General features: G+C 39.8%; 1 long non-coding RNA gene across 1 annotated transcript; it reads left to right on the forward strand.

Moving 5' to 3' along the window:
* Positions 1-1,056: 1,056 nt before the first annotated feature.
* Positions 1,057-3,525, forward strand: LOC118561067. The gene is made up of 3 exons (XR_004929749.1): positions 1,057-1,154; positions 2,075-2,117; positions 2,242-3,525. It is a non-coding gene; the product is annotated as an uncharacterized LOC118561067 (long non-coding RNA).
* Positions 3,526-11,364: the final 7,839 nt, after the last annotated feature.

The following is an 11,364-nucleotide window of genomic DNA, read 5'->3' on the forward strand; positions in this document are numbered from 1 at the left end:
CCCAAGCCAGATGGGATATATATTACCTTCAGCAACTTCTGGATCTTCTCCAGGGTTTCCTTCCACTAGGAGCTTTGTCGGGAGCTGTGATTTTTGGGTCTGCTGTTTATTCACCTAAAACTGACTGGAGCAGCGCTCACAGAATCCAGACAAAGCCCCAGTTCAACCCAAACCCCCAGAGGGAGAAGTCCACGCTTTTCTGGTCTTGAATTGTGTTCTCAATCTTTGAGGAGCTGACTCTCATCCTGGCTGCTTCACACTTATCAGCAAACTAGTTCCACTCTGGAGGTCAAGGCCTGAAGACCCAAACAGAACCACATAATCTGTAAAGAGTAAAGATAAGACACGGCAAACCGGATGGGTGACAATGGAGCAGCTGTTGCTCTGGGTATACAAGGATAGGAAACTACATGAAATAAAAAAGAATTTATACTATATATTAGAATACTGCATTGAATAAATTTTCAAAATGCATTTTTTTATGTATAAATGGTTTGTAATGGTAATAGAATGGCCTGTACAATCATGGGAAAGACTGCTGACTTGACAGATGCCCAGAATACAGTAATTGTCACCCTCCCCACAGAGGGTAAGCCACAAAATGCCATAACCACAGAGTTGTGTGCAGGTGATGTATGCCTGCGTGTCTCTCTTCACCTCTTCTCATTGCAGCGTGTGACTGGCAGGTGTCCCACAGCTGTAGGTCGTAAGGACTAATCAAGAGGAGCATTATGAGGAACAGATTCCCTAAAGGCAGATGCCAGATCGTTTTTTTTCTCTCAAGCGTGGTAATCAAGCATACCTTCCTTCTTTGTCTTCCCCTGCCTCGAGTTCAGATACTTACCTGGCTGTCTTCTTTTTCCACAGGGACAATTTCCTGCTTTCATGCTCAGTTGCTGCAGTCCGGTGCTCTGCTTCCTTGCTCCGTGTGATTACTGGACAAATCCTCCTAAAATGTCCCCCCATGAATATCCTCACTGCACCTCTGGTTAGCCTCCTAAGACTAGCTGCCTGGATCACTCCAACATTCCTCCACCGTTCAGACAACAAAAAACAAAAAAGCATCACCAAGCAGCCATTCACCACAACCTGTCAGCCTCAGGCTCTGTGGGTATACCTGCCTCCTTTTTGGGCCTCCATCACCTCCTCAAAAAGTAAGAATTCCCCTTTGACAATATTTCCGCATAGGTTTTTATTTCAGGCCTCAAAAGTTAAAACCAATTACCTCCACAGTGCACACCTGAAATCCTGCTGTAAACCCAGAAGGACAATCTATTGAACATTTGTTGCAATAAACCTTTCAAACTTTCCATTTGTAGCTGCAATTGATATTAGCAGGAGAGCTTTATTCTTAACAAGCAGGACACAAAAGGTCTGGAGTCTGGAGAAGGAGTGGAGAGACTCAGAATAAACACTGCGATTAATCCAATATGACGTTTTGAAAGTTTTGATGATCTAGGGTGCCATGTCATCTACTAGTGTTGGTCCATTGTGTTTTCTGAAGTCCACAGTCAATGCAGCCATCAACCAGGAAATTTTAGAACACTTATTGCTTCCTTCTGCTGACAAGCTTTGATTTCAGCACCTGCTCACATTCCCGAATGTACCAAGGCTGGTTCAAAGACCATGGTCTTACTGTGCTTGCAAACTTTCCTGAAATTAACCCCATCGAGAACCTATGCGGTATTGTGAAGATAAGAGACACCAAACCCAACATTAACAATAAAAGATGACCTGAAGGGCTGATGACAAAGGAACCTGGGCTTCCATTACACCTCAACAGTGCCACAGGCTAATCACCCGATGCCACACTGCATGGATGCAGTAATTCAAGCAAAAAGGAGACTCAGTCAAGTACTGAGTGCATATAAATGATCATACAATGGGGGCAGGAATGATATATTATATTTAATGAATGATTCCCTCAGTCGAGGTGCAGAAAGTTTTGCTCCGTTTTTTTGAAACTTGGTGAAAAAAAAAATCAGGAGCTCATTCCTCTCTTGAAACTGCTGCTTCTTTTCCTCTTTCTGATAAATGAAACAGATTATTTATTTGTTTCTTTGTTTGTCTGTAGCATCCTACCTTCGCACCACTGAAGGACAAATCCTTTTCATGCTGTAAGTTTGAACAACTCTTTCTAAAACTGCTTGATATGAAATATAGGTTGAATTTCCCTGCAGTGTGTTGGCATTTTCATCTCTGATGCAAGTTGTTTCTTGGCACTAATTATCTTCTCCCCAGCATATGAAGAGCACACTAAAGTATCCGAGTTTATTCCTGGCATTTGGACAGGTGCCTGAAGTGGCATCGCATCGGCTCATGTCCCCCTGGGCACTGCCTGTGTTTGATATTCTACATTAGACACCTCGCAGTCAACTGTGCGTTCACAGGCCAAGCTCTGGGACTAAATTGTCCTCGCTGCGCTGAGAAAGGCCTTCCTTCGGGCTGGTAAACAAGTCAGCTTGTTAGTATGGCTTTCTGTCAGAGGAGTGAGGAAACAAAAAGTTGCTCCGGCTTTCTCATCCCACAGGCAACTCTCTTCATCAGAAGGTGCATGCAGCGGTTTCATTGTACTCTAATTTATGAAATCCAGTATTTCTCTGTGGGAAGAAAGTTTTTCGTTCCAACTTTTGTGGTGCAGGTATCTTTGCTGCACCTTCTCATACCGTACCAAAGCCTTGCTTTAAAACCTGAGGGAATGCACCTAGTTAGTTAAGAGCAGTGTGGAAGTATTGTGCTGCTCTTTTCAAGGAAGAAAAAGCTTTCTTCTTTGCCCCAATTTAGGCTCCCATGAATAATGGATATATTTATAGGGAAAATATAAATCTCAATAAGTAGAAATGTGTATGTATTTCTGTATTTGTTGTTTTACAAAGGTTTATACAGATCTAAATCAATTCCAATTCAATACCTCTCATTGCAAAAATATCCATGGAGATGACTTCATCATTTTTATAAATAAATTACAATGCATTGAGCTTCAAAGTATCTTTAAGGGCATGCCACCTGAAATAGAAAAGCAGTCGTAAAAGTTTGTTACATGTTTCCATTTAGCTGCCGTCCCTTACAAAAGTTCTTGTGAATCAATATTTTGTACCGTCAAGTCTTCTGAAGTCTTTGTTAGCTTTGAACATCTATAAACTGAAATTTCTGCCCACATGGTTTACAAAGAAGCAAAATACCTCAAGCTCAGCCGGAATAAATGGAGAGAACATCAGTTTTAACTCCAGGAAGGAGAACCTCCACCCCAACCTGGAGTGTTTTCCAGCCTTCAAAATGTTTCTAAACCCCATGGTGCTCTGTATTCAGCTCCATTCATCTCCTCATCATTTTTGACCAGCTTCCCTCTCCTTATCTGGGGGACTTTGAGATCAGTCAATTTGCTTTACACCTTTGTGTTGTTGTATTTATTTTCATTCTTAGGTTTTGATGAATAGATTTTATTAACAATTGATCATGTCTAATCTGTGTTTCCATGCTCAGTTTTTGTCTCTCGACCAGTGTTTCTCTGTGTATTAATTTAGTATGAATAAACAGTTCTCCCTCAGTCCATGCTTCTTGCTCACTTGCAATAGTTTAGCAATCCCAGACCAATAATCATTTCCTTTGTTTATCTATTGATCTCCATGCTGTTGGTTGTCAGCTCCTTCATATTACCCCATGTTGCTTATGTTTTGTTTTCTCCTCCCCTTGTCAGTTTCAATGCTGCTCTCTTTTCCCATTGTAACTTTGGAGGTTTTTAATTAAACCTCTTCAACAACTCTTTGATTTTCCCTGGCTCATGTCAGCCTTTGGGTAACCAATAGCAAAAGATGACTGTCCTTGCTAAAGAAAAGCATGTCACAATTTCATGCTATCACTTCTACAGTGCCTTGCAAAAGTTTTCACTCCTCTTGCTGTACCCGCTTTGTTACATTCCAACCTGTAATTTAAATGTTTCTAATCCTTATGTATCTGATGGATCAGTACAAAATTGTCTAAGTATGTGAAGTGAGAATAAACAATATGTATGTATATATATATATATATATATATATATATATATATATATATATATATATAAAAATCAGAAATTTGGCATGTGCATATGTATCCATCCCTTTTCTATGAAGCCCCTAAAACGTTCTGGTTCAACCAGTTACCTTCAAAAGTGAAATGAAGTCCACCTTTGTGCAATCTAAGTGTCTGTAAGTGAATTGATGCAAAATCTCAACCGATCCATTTTGATTCCAGGTAGGGAGGCAAAAAACATGAGAAATATCAAGGGGGGTAAGAGGGTTAAATCGTTTTTCCAGTCACTGTATGTTTCCTGTGAGGAATGTTTGTTTAGGGTTAGATGTCTGTCACACCAAAAATTTTGCATGTAGGCAGGAATCTTCAAATTTGGTCCCATCTGATTAGATCACCTTCTTCCATGTATTTGTTGTGTCTCCTAAATTGTGGTAAAAATCAAATGGGACTTCGTAGGACTATTGTTTAACAATGGCTTCCTTTTTTTGCCACTCTTCCAAAACAGAAAACAGAGGGCATGAGTTATAGTTGTCCTGTAAACAGATTCTCCTACTTGAGCTTTGGATCTCTGCAGCTCCACTAGAATTACCTTATGACTGGTTCTCAGATTAACTGAATTAGGTAGATTCTAATTACAAAATAATTAATTAATAGTTAAGTAGTCAAGATTGAAAATTGATTGCCATGGATGTTAATCCAGGGATTGCAGCAAAGCCATGTACAATGCAGATGACTCTTCCTGTGGCTCTACGGTTCCCCAGGAGTGAATGCTGCTTGTCGGGACTTTGATGCAATCAACTGGTTTCCTTATATAGGACATTTTTGACCAATCTGTATAATCTGACCCAATCTGTATAATATGATTGAACTTGACTTTGTAAAGTGCCTTGAGATGACATGTTTCATGATTTGGCGCTATATAAATAAAATTGAATTGAATTGAATTGAATTGAATTAATTAAGGGTTTCAGAATAAAAGAGTCAATGAATACTTATGTTTGCCAAACTTCAAATTTAACTAGTATAAAAAAAAATTTAAACTTTGTACCAGATTCCTTCCTCTCCACAAACTGTATTGGTCTTTCTTATAATATCCCAATCAAATACACTTAAGTATTTTAGCCATACTTTCCACATACAGTCTTTTCAATATTTCTTTACTTTAATGTACTTTATTTTTTATTGATTTCATTTTTAGAAGAAAATAATTAACATTATGTTCCAGGTTTCCATGCACCTCGTGTGCATTACCCAACAGGAGTAAGTTTGTGTATTTGCATTCTTTAATTATCTCTCAGTAGCTGTTGTTACACTTAGTGGTAGAGTCGGCAGTTTCTGGCTGGCATTCAAATTACCTCCACTCACACGGGAATTAAAAGGAGGCGATGCATGCATGTAATCCACTGTTACATTTTTCCCTCATTATTATCAGCTTAGATGTTTACAGCTACAGTTGCGTCAGAGCCTGTAGTTCACATTAAAAGCACTGAAGTGAAAGACTGGACTTAAAGGATAATTCTCGGATTATTCCAGCCTGACATGTTTTCCATTTGCAGAGAGCCTTCATGTATACAAATCCACATGCTGGATGGTTTCATTGGTTGATGAGTATCTCCTAAAGGAGAACTGGGATTTAGACAGAAAGCTCATGTACGTTTCATTTATTTTCACTTGGTCTTTTCATTCCTTAACGTAAGCGGATTTTTATGTATGTATGTATGTATGTATGTATGTATGTATGTATGTATGTATGTATGTATGCATGCATGCATGCATGGATGGATGGATGGATGGATGGATGGATGGATGGATGGATGGATGGATGGATGGATGGATGGACCACAACTTCCACAGCAAATTATACAGTCATGTATCTTCACGTCAAATATGATATTTTTGTAAAGTGCCTCAAGACAATATTTTTTTGTGAATTGGCACTATATAAATAAAATCAAAAGATATTTAATTGATGAGTTGTAGCTCAACCCCAGCACTAAGATGTATTTTGCTTTGGATTATTTAACCACATTAATCACTGGAACAGTTCCATGTTTCTTTGGCTGCATTTTCAACACACACTTGTTGAAGATGCAAGTCAAACTTCGTCCAGTTATAGGTGCAGCAGCGAACGGTGCAACAAGTGTTGGAGCTTTGCATGGACATATCCATAACTGTGTGTGTCATGATTTAGGTTTTTGTTTGTTTTGCTTTTGTCTTTTCTGGACTTTTCCCATCAGCCTGTCACCTCTCAGCCACAAGTCAATTAGCCCACATCAACTCCACTGGCTGCCAGTAATTACCGTCAACAGTGGTCACTCTACATAAACCTGACTCAGCCAACTCATCCCTGCCAGAACATCTCTTACCGTATTGTCCGGTGTGATGTGCCCTGCCATTACCAGATCCTGTGTGCTCAGCCAGCGGAACTCTTCAGTTAAAAGTGCCTGTGTCTGCATGCTGCAGTTCTGCTTGTTTTCTCTGTGAATCCCAGCCACTTGCCCTGCCAGTTCTGGTGGTTCCCCAGTCCACATCGCCTGTTCTGGTCTTTCACTACCTGCATCCTCCGATCTCCTGCTCATCCCTGCATCCTCCGATCTCCTGCTCATCCCTGACTGCATGCACCTTCAGCCAAAATTCATCTGCCTAGTCTGGTTCTGTTTGCCTGCCTCACCTGCCATTATTCATCATCTTCACAACAAACCTTTTAAACGTGACTCTGTGTCTGGCTGAATATCGGGTTCACCAGCAGTAATCATTACAGTGTGATTATAAAAACAGACCAAAATGATGATATAAAGCAAAGATGGTAATCAGTTAATAAAAAAAAATAAACAGTCTAGTAGATTGCAGCTTTTCCACTACCATTATCCAGGGGGATTGGTAGGACTAGGGCACAAAGAGACATTGCTTAAGCAGATGTAAAAGAGTAGTAGCCAGGGGTCTGTCTGCATGGATTTAGCATGTTCCCCTGAACATGAGTAGATTATCTCTGGTTCCTAAGGCTTCTTACCAGAGTCCCAAAACATGACTGTTTGGTTAATTAGTCTCTCTAAATTCCCTTTAGGAGTGACAGTGTGCATTCATTGTCCTGTGTATCTCTATGTTGGCCTATTATGAATTGGTAACTTGTCCATTAAATACCCTGCCCTTCATCCAAGGACCTCTCAGGTTAGACACCTGCAACTGCCGCACCCACCCCCAACCATACCCACAATCAAGGACAAATGGATATCGTTCATCCAAATATTACAAGCACAGCAACTAAAAGCAACCAAGTTGGTCAATTTGGCACTGCTGGAGAGTCCCGCTGGTCCTTTTAAACTGTTGCCTGATTAGATGATTAGGGATAATTAGCTACGAATGGAACATTTTGGGAGAGAGGACGGGAAGATAGCACAAGAAGACACAAAATCACTCCAGGATCATGACAGTGTGAAATATTTCCTAGACTGAGAACGAGTAAATGTTATTCAGGTAAAAAAAAAAAAAAAAAAAACATAGTATTTGAACAGTAAACATGTGTGGTGTTTATCAGAAGCTAAATTAATACAATGAATAGCAGGGGCCAATGATAAAACACATAATCAAAACATGTCTCATTTGAATACAACACTAAAAAGAAGATTTTAACTAATTATGACATTTTAATAAGCCTTGTTTTATGCAGGACAAAAATAACACTGATAAAAACTGTAATTTACTGCAGGAGATGGTAGAGTGCTTCCTTTTAAATTTTGTTGTTGTTTATTCAGATTACTGGCTTTATTTCACTAAAATCTTCCCTGGAGCTCTGATGGTGACTATCAACAACCGCAGAGATAATGAGTGCCATTTACACACTCACACAACACATACACTGATTGGTTCTTTTTCTTCTAATTCAAAGATGCAGCAGTCTGTAATCCATGAGCTAAAGGAGAAAAGCTCCTGAGCTAAAAGTGGATGAGCTCTCCAGATGGAGAAATAAGAAGCCAGACTAAAAGAAGAAGGAATTCAGTCCATTCCACTAGGTGCCATTTATTGGCAATTATAGTCAAGTACTTTAGGTGGAAGAGAGTGACACCACTTCAGTTATCTTCTGGCTCGGATAAACAAGGCAGAGGTGACTTTGAGGGATGTTCAATCGCCATTACCTGTGACTCTCATCCTTACTGCCCTCACACGTTCCACACATAATCTCTATGTGTTTCCATAGTTCTCCATGACATAGTCGGTATGAATATGTGCAATTACATGAAACCGATCCCCCTTTTCAATGTTTGAGACTGTAGCTTAAGAGTCTGTGCTCTTGGTGTTCAGCACAAAAACAATCAGCAAAATGCTAAATCTATTCGGTAGGTCGGTCAAACAACAATAATAAAAGAGATCAAAACATAAAACAAGGAAACAATTAGCAAGTATATTTGAGTTTTTCAACATCCAGTGTTTTTTTGTTTTTGATTTGATGAAGGTTATGACAGAATGCGGATTTCCTTTATGTAAAATGAAAAGTAAGGTACCTGTAATCAATCAATCAATCAATCAATCAATCAATCAATTTTATTAGTCAACTGCAATTTGCATTACAATCGAAATTTCAGTTCCAGTACAACCGTCCATCACATACACTTAACAAACATTTTGGGGGAACGATTGACTGAGGCCTTGCGTTGCCAGGAACACACACAGTCGGCCGCTGCTACATGAGCGCTAGCCGTGAGGTGCGTTCCCCAAACTGCCCCAGACCCCGCTTTACACGGGGTCCCTAGGCGCTGCCTTGAGATCTGTTGAAAAAAGATTTACACTGGGCTAGTGGAGGAGAGAAAAAAGACAGGTGCTGCACAATTTGTGTTTCCACACAAAATGTGAAGCATCCGACAAAAAAACCTCATTTGCACAAAAAGCACAATCAATGACGAGACACATATATGCAGAAGGTAAACATTTGAGTTCTGGTCGGGTAAGTCATCTGTATTTGTGAGCATATGTGTGTCTGGGTGCATGTTGTGTGGAAATCTGTATGTCCATGAAGGCCGTCCTCCGGCAGGCAAGTGTCCTTGGTGGAAAGTCTTATCACTCTGCCGCTCCGGCTTGACTCCTCCACAGATGTCCGCAGGAATGTGGGGTAGCAGGGAATTTGTGCGATGTCGCCATAATCGGACCTTTTAGAAACCCTATTTGATGAGCTAGTTCAGTAAGAGAGAGAGGGATCGTTGTCCCTTCCTTGTGGGTCTAAAGTTACTCTTAAAAGGCTAGTTCAATGCATGTTTCAGGTGTTTCCCTATTTTAATAGAAGAAAATAAAAATTAGTTAATTAGGCTTTTACAACTTTAAGACATACATACATGAGGAGGTAATTCAGCAATTTTAATTATTTGAAATAGCTGTGGCAGGACAGGGACACATCTGAAGCACGCGGGATGCAAATCCTTAGAATTGGCTTTGATGACCTTTCCAGGGGTCATCAAAGGTCAACCTGAACATTCCCACCTCACACACACACCTTTTTCAAATCAAACAAAATAGGTGTCTATCAATACTTCTACGTTTATACAGCAAAGGTTGTCATTTTAAAAATATTTTTAAAAATTTTCAGAGATCGCTAAATTATAAGATGATAAAACAAACCATTATGAGTGTGTGACAGCAGAAAAGTTTTGCTTGTGTAGATGCAGGCCATTTGCTTTGTAAAAAAACAATGTTGCTATTTTAGACCTATGCATCCACCAGGTTTTCAACATGTTTTGGTTTTGCTTTCTGCTTGATGATATTAACCGCAGACTCATCTGATAAACACACTTAACTGAGATTCAAACAATTTCATTTCTTAATTTTAATTTTCAGTTGGATAAACAATGATTTTACTCAGGTTTTTGGACTTTTTCCAGAGCTAAAGATAATTTTGGTCAAACATTTTGCACCAATTATCTTTGATTTAAAGAAAATTAGAATCAAGAACCTCCATTGTCACCATGTGTTACCATAGTAAAATTTATTTTGAGATAGACACCGGCTTAGGCTATACACAGATAACATAACATAACACACAGACATAGTATTTACAGTGTTTTTTTATAATAAACATTTAATCGTGCAAAAATAGTCTTAGGCTCTGATAAGATTTATATCCAAGTCCAAGAAGTCTGATATCAAGTCCTTTGCTAACATAGGGAATTACTGTGATGTTGCATGAATTAATCCCTCAGTACTCCTTCCATGATGCACTCCTGTCTGCAGTAATTTTTGTGCTGTAATCTTAAGGCTTAATTCACAAAAATGTTTAATTAATTGTTCCTTGAGAAATTAGAGTGTACAAATGGGCCTTACTAGTAGTGTGATTGTAACATGTGACAGACCACAAACCTCTCAGCTGGGGGTGATAGCCCTTACAGCTTTTGGGAAAAAAGAGGTTTCTGAAATTATTAATTATAGTTCTAATGTTCCTGAAGTATTTACCTGATGAAACTGGGTCAAACAGTGCATTGCCCGGGTGGGTGAGATTAGTGTCAATACGTCTGGCCCTTCTCTGATCTCGAGCAGCATAAACCGTGTCCAGATCCTGCAGACAACAATCCCCTGTGCTGTCCTCACCACCTGTGCTAAATCCTTTCTCTCCTGCACTGTGCAGCTCCCATAGCACACTGTTATGCTGAGACATAAAATGCTCTCTATGGTAGTTCTGTAAATGTTTTTAGCAATTTAGTGAAAACTCCCGTTTGTTTCAGTTTCCTGAGGAAGAAGAGCCATTATTGTACCTTCTTCACCAGGTGGGAGGTTTTGACAGTCAATACAATTTTTCAATTCAATTCAATTTTATTTATAGAATGCCAATTCATGAAACATGTCATCTCAAGGCACTTTCAAAACTCAAATTCAATCAGATTATACAGATTGGGTCAGATTATACAGATTGGGCCAGATTATACAGATTGGTAAAAAAATTGTCCTATCTAAGGAAACCCAGTAGATTGCATCAAGTCTTGACAAGCAGCATTCACTCCTCCTGAAGAAGCATAGAGCCACAGGGACAGTTGTCTGCATTGTCCATGGCTTTACAGCAATCCCTCATAGAGTGTAACGGCCCGACTCAAATGGCCGCAACAAAAACAGGGAGGACACGGCACAAGAAACGTTTTTAACCGTTCAGAGGCATTTCTGGCAATCACTCCTGGAGAAGCGTAGAGCCACAGGGAGAGTCGTCTGCATTGTCCATGGCTTTGCAGCAATCCCTCATACTGAGCAAGCATGAAGCGACAGTGGATAGAAAAACCACCCATTAGCGGGAAGAAAAAACCTCCAGCAGAACCGGGCTCAGTATGAACGGTCATCTGCCTCGACCGACTGGGGTTACAGAAGACAGAGCAGAGACACAAC

The sequence above is a fragment of the Fundulus heteroclitus genome, unplaced genomic scaffold (genome assembly GCF_011125445.2).
Source record: "Fundulus heteroclitus isolate FHET01 unplaced genomic scaffold, MU-UCD_Fhet_4.1 scaffold_55, whole genome shotgun sequence".
Taxonomy (NCBI): domain Eukaryota; kingdom Metazoa; phylum Chordata; class Actinopteri; order Cyprinodontiformes; family Fundulidae; genus Fundulus; species Fundulus heteroclitus.